This window comes from Camelus ferus, chromosome 23 (genome assembly GCF_009834535.1).
Source record: "Camelus ferus isolate YT-003-E chromosome 23, BCGSAC_Cfer_1.0, whole genome shotgun sequence".
NCBI classification, from domain to species: domain Eukaryota; kingdom Metazoa; phylum Chordata; class Mammalia; order Artiodactyla; family Camelidae; genus Camelus; species Camelus ferus.
This window is the reverse complement of record NC_045718.1, coordinates 27,229,913-27,236,216: the sequence shown is the minus strand read 5'-3', so window position 1 is coordinate 27,236,216 and position 6,304 is coordinate 27,229,913.

Genomic DNA, 6,304 nt, shown 5'->3' with positions numbered 1-6,304 from the left:
TGTTTTGTGTATTGTGTTTTTATTCTGATAAGAGAAGTAATAGTAATACTACTAGCATATATAAGGAGGAGTTTTATCCCATAAAGAGTCTGTGGGGATAAGGTGTGGAGAGATCAAAAATAATCTTTGAAAGGATCTAAATACCTTTTATCTTCACTAGATATATTTTTATTAATAATTAGTTTAAGAAAAAGTATAAAATAGAAGCAGCCTTGGATTCAATAAATAAAAAGGATAGTACAGATGATCTTACAAGCTTACTACTGATCAATAATGACCTTTATGTAAAATAATAATTTATATTTAATATATAATAAATAATTTTTATTTATTCTAATGGAAAGTGAAGGGGGTTTTATGTCTCGTTACTCTTTCATCTTCCTATTTGGACTTCAAATTAGATTAGCTACCCAGAGCTAAAGCTCTATTAAAAGCAAATATATTTGTTTGTTTTATTTTTAATTTGGGGGGGAAGGGGTAATTAGGTTTGTTTGTTTGTTTGTTTGTTTATTAGAGGTACTGGGGATTGAACTCAGGACCTCGTGCATGCTAAGCATGCACTCTACACCACTGAGCTATACCCTCCCCCAAGAAGCAAGTATCTTAAAGTTCACGTTCTTATTAAACATTGCATTATTGAAATATACTTTTAATAATGACCCAGAAGTAAATGCAAAAAACCCATTCTTCAGATTAGAAGTGGTCTTATTTTTGTACCAAAAATGGGTAACTCTCCTATTGATGTTGATAGACATTTACACATTTTCATTTTGAGTGATTCTCCTGTTTCTCTGTAAAAGTGAGCTATTTGCCAGTTGGTTGAGAGGCTCTGTTCTTCAGATACAGTTCAGTTTTTAAAATCATAGACAACAAAATAATCTCTGTTGAACAAGTATACATGCTAGATTCTGCTAGGTTTTGTGTATGTGGTAGTGACAAATACAGTCTTCCTAAAATTTATGGTAGTGGGGACAGCATGCTGAACAAACATTTTATAGGCTATGATGGTAAAGTACAGAGTGCTGTGAAGAAACTAATCTAAATTTAGAAAATGTCAAAGAAGGCCTTTCGTGGAAATAGCATTTGAAGAGACCAAAAGGATAAGTATTCGAAGTACAAAGTAGTCAATATGCAAAGACCCAGATGCTGCAAAGAATTTGGGAAGTTTGAGCAACTGAGCAAAATGAGTGAGGGGCTGGTGAGGCTGGTGAGGCCGATGAGGTTGGCAAGAAATTGGAAGAAGGCGAAGCCAAACAACCAAACCATGTTTTTTGCATGAAAGAAGAGGACTGTAGGCCAGAACGTGTAAGTATTCTCAGGAGACGTAGCAAGAGCACGGAACAACTGCTGAAACAAAATGTGCACTCTCCCCCGTGAAACTTAGTGGGAGGGAAATGAATGACAGAACAAGATATTTCAGTGGGGAGCGGACCTAGTTAGTATATACGTCTCATATATGAATCAAGTGTACAGTTGAATGGGGATGCCAGTACTTCACAAATGAGTATATGAATATAATGCCATTCCAATCAGAATTACCATGTCAGATTCTTCGTAACTGGACAAAATTATATTGAAGCTTCGGTGAAAAAAGGAATGAGCAAAAACTCCTAAGATATCTTTGAAAAAGAAATGTGGAGAGATGGGGTTTTCCCCACTAGGTATATTAAAACATTGTAAAGCTATTATAATCAAAGTATGTGGATTGTCATGGGGAAGAACAATATGTAAAGGAAATGCACTAGACATTTCAGAAATAGATGCGGTATATAGGGGAACTTAATAATGGATATTTCATTTCACTGGAAAAAGAATACATTAAAAAGTGATAGCAAAACAATCTCAAAATATGAACTTAACCTAGAATAAAAATCTAAATTATAACAGTTTTAATTAATAAAAGTGATGTAGGTAAATATAGAATCTTAGGAAGAGCCTTCTAAAGAAGAGCAGGAAACTTGGAAACCCTAAAGAAAAATGTACAGATTTAACCAAATTCAAAGTTTTAAAAATACTAGGGACAAAGTTTAAAAAAAAAAGCCAACCTGAGAAAGCAAAAGACAAACTTGGGAAAAATATTTCAACACATAACCTTAAAACACAAAGAGCTGGCACAGATAAGACCATGACAACTAACAGAAAGATGGGCAAAATTACAGCAGTCAATCCAAAGAAAAATAAATGTAAATGGCCCAAAACATGAAACGGTGTTCACCTTCCCCTTACAGGCAGGAAAATTTAAGTTAAGGCAATGAGATGCCACGTTTCATCCCTCAGATTGGTAAGTGTGAAAAATAAAATCAGTACTACCAAGGGTACGGAGAAATAGCACGTTCATAAACTGCTAGTGAGAATGGAATCACTACTATTTGCGGGTAAGCAATTTGGCAATTTCTATTACAATTTGTATTTGCAAATCCTTCGACCCACCAGCAATCCCACTACCCCACTCCACCCCACCCCACCCCACTTCAAGGGAGAAAACCCCCTATTTAGCATGTAATAGCGTAATTAGATCATATGAATATCCATTAATAGTGTAGCAAGGTCTTCTATGAAACCTTTAAGACATATATGCATACTGACTATAAAGATGACCATGACATGTTGACACGAACACAGCAAGTTTTCTAGGTATGACACCATTTGGAAGGAGTGGGGGAGGGAGGAGGAAAATTTTAAACTATATTTGTTGGTCTAAATCTAAGACAAAGTATGTAAGGCTATATGTCAAACAGTCAACACCGGTCACTAAGAGAGGACTTTGTGATTATCCTTATACATCTTTGTATTGTTTTGATTTTTTTAAGCGTATAATTTAAAGTATTTTTTGTTTGTTTTTTGGGGGGGATTAGGTTGGTTGGTTTGTTTGTGTTATTTTTTATTTAACAGACGTACTGGGGATCGAACCCATGACCTCATGCATGCTAGGCGTGTGCTCTAACATTGAGGTATACCCTCCCCTAATTTTAAGTATTCTCAAGAAATGAGTTTTACCAGTTACTGAGAATAAATTGCCATTTCAAGTATACCTGAGAACTGAGTATATTCAGTGATTAATAATTTTAGAAGTCCACATCACACATTGTAATCAGTATGTATCAGCACTTTACATAAATACAATTGGGATGCTGGCATTCGACATCATTTGAAAGGCTTGATCTTAGAAACCCTGTGAGTGAACAACCACAGTGAACACAAAGGTTGTGAAAGAAGGGAAAACTATGCTTTCATTAGATTCGGCAGTTACATATTATATAAGCTGCCTGTTTGGAAACTGCTTCTGGAATTTTGGGGAGACTATTAGCTCTGTAACTAGTTTCCCACTGTTTGTTTATTTATTCATTCGTTCACTCACTTAAAGAATAGTTTTGTTTGAAAGCACCAACATATACCATTAGCCTTGATGTTCATTTAGAACAGCATCCGCCTTCATAGTATCTGCCTAAGAAGGAAAATAAGATTTGTATCACTTCTATGCCCAGCATCAGTCCATCTTTCTTCCTTGCCTTCCTTAGGAGACTTCGTCTCCTGATTTTGTTTTATTTTTTATCAAAACATACATATGATTTTTACTTAAGCAACTTTATTGAGATCTAATTTATACCATAAAATTTACCTGTTTAAAGAATACAACTTGATGATTTAGTAAGTTTACAGAATGGTGCAGCCATGACCGTAATCTCCACTTATAGAGCATTTTCATCATCCCATAAAAATCCTTTATGCCCATTTGCAGTCACTCCTCTTTCTTACTTCCACCTCACAAATCTACTTTCTGTCTCAATAGAATTGTCTTTCCTGGACATTTCACATAAGTGAAATCATGCAATATGCAGTCTTTTTCATCTGGCGATTTTCATTGAATATAATGTTTTGAGCCTGCACCATGTACTTCATTTCTTTTTATTACTGAATAGTTTTTCATTATATGTATTTCTTCATTTGTTCAGGGACACTTGGATTATTTCCAGTTTTTGATTCTTATGGAAAATGCCGCTGTGAGCATTTGTGTGTAAGTTTTTGGACATACATTTTCATTTGTATTGAGTAGATATCCGGGAGTGGAATTTCTGGATCATATTGTACATTTATATTTACATTTTTGAAGAAACTTTCAAAGTGACTGCAGCCCTTTACACGCCCACCAGCAAATGTCTATGACTTCCTGCTTCTTCATATCCTAGTCAATACTTGTATCTTTTGATTGTAGCTATTCGAGGTGTGAAGTGTTGTTTTAACTTGCATTTTCCTAATGTGACTTATGATGTTCCAACATCTCTTCATGTATATTCTTGGTGACATGTCTATTCAAAGATTTTGCCCATTATGGAATTACGTTATTTGTTTTTTGGTTGTAAGAGATTATTAAATATTTTGGATACCAGTTCTTGATCCCATTGATCTGCTTTGGCAACTCTGTTTTGATAATTTAACTTTATGGTATGTTTTGAAATTGGGATATATAAATCCTCTAACTTTGTTCTTTAGCAGTATTATTTTGTCTATTCTAGGTCTTTTGCATTCCATATAAATTTTAGGATTAGAAGTGATGTCAATAAAATGGCAGAACACACAGCTCCAAACATCCACAGAAACATTAAAAAAAAAAAGCTATTAGAGCTTTTTCAGAACATGGAAAGCAGATTTAAAGCAACAAAGAAAACACTGAATCAGGAAAAAGGCAAATTAAAAATAGGAGAACTTTGTAGTGTTTTTACTTGCCCTTGTCCCATTTCCTCCCCAGCTAAGTGACAGTCTTGAAGACAGCAACCTGTGTTTCTAGCATGGGACCCTGGACCTTGGTTCTGGAAAGGAGTAGAGCAGACCTTATCTGTACGTTATTGTGTGTTTCTGTTTAAACCTGTCAGGTAATCTGAAGGACTAACACAAGGCATTCATCTCTGTTTTGCCTAACTTGGAACTCAACTAGGGTGGAAAGTAGAGTAGACATTGTAAGACAAGTGAAGACCCACAGCTGTCTAGGATAAATGATTACAGTGGAGGCATATAGCATGGTACTGGCATACATCAACTGCCCCCCACCCCACCCCAGCAAAAAAAAAACCCAGATAGATGAATGGGACAGAATAAAGAGCCCCAAAATAAATTTATGGTCAGTTAATCTACAACACAGAAGGCAAGAATACACAATGGAGAAAAGACAGTGTCTTCAAGAAGTGGTGATGGGAAACCGGACAGCTACATGTAAAAGAATGAAATTGGAACATTTCCTCACACCATACACAAAAATAAACTCAAAATATATTAAAGAGCTAAATGTAAGAATGAAACTATAAAAATCCTTAAGAGAACATATATTTAAAATATACACAAAAGAAGCTGATAAGAGAATCAGAACAGAACACTACAGAAAAACAACTAAACAAGAGGTGACAGTAATGGAGGAAAATGAAGGATGAAAAGAGGTATTAGACAAAAAAGAAATAGCAAAATGGCAAAAGTAAGTCCTTCTTTATCAGTAATTAGTGTAAACGTATAAACTCTTCAATCAAAAGGAAAAGACTGGCAGAATGGATCTTTTAAAAAGTGATCTTATGGTATGCTATCTGGAAGTGACTTACTTTCAATCCGAAGACACAAATAGGTTGAAAGTGAAAGGATGGAAAAATATATTCTAATATCACACAAAATAGGCTGAGTCAAAACTATTACAGGAGACGAAAGACATATATTGATAAAAGAGTCAATTTATTGAGATGTAACATTTATAAACATGTTCTCACCAAACAACAGAGTCTCCAAATATATGGAGCAAATGTTCACAGGTTTGAAAGGAGAAATAGTTCTACAATAATAATAAGTGGAGGCTTCAATACCCTACTTCCAATAATTTATAGAATAGACAAAAGATCAATAAGGAAATAGAACCACACTATAAACCAGCTAGACCTAATAGACATTAATAGAACACTATATCCAAAAATAGAATATACCTTCTTCTCAAGTGTACATGGAACATTTTCCAGGACAGACCATATGTTAGGTCACAAAGCAAATCTCAGATTTAAAAATATTAAAATCCTACAACATATCTTCTTTGATCACAATGACATGATGCTATAAATCAATAACAGAAGGAAAACTGAAAAAATCACAAATATGTGGAAAGTCAAAATTAAACAGACTAGAAGAAATCACAAGGGAAATTAGAATATACTTAGAGAAGAATGAAAACAAAAGCACAACATGCCAAAACTTACATGGATGCAGCAAAGGCAGTGCTCCATAGTAAATTTATAGTAGTAAAAAAAGATCTCAAATCAACAACCTAACTTTATCC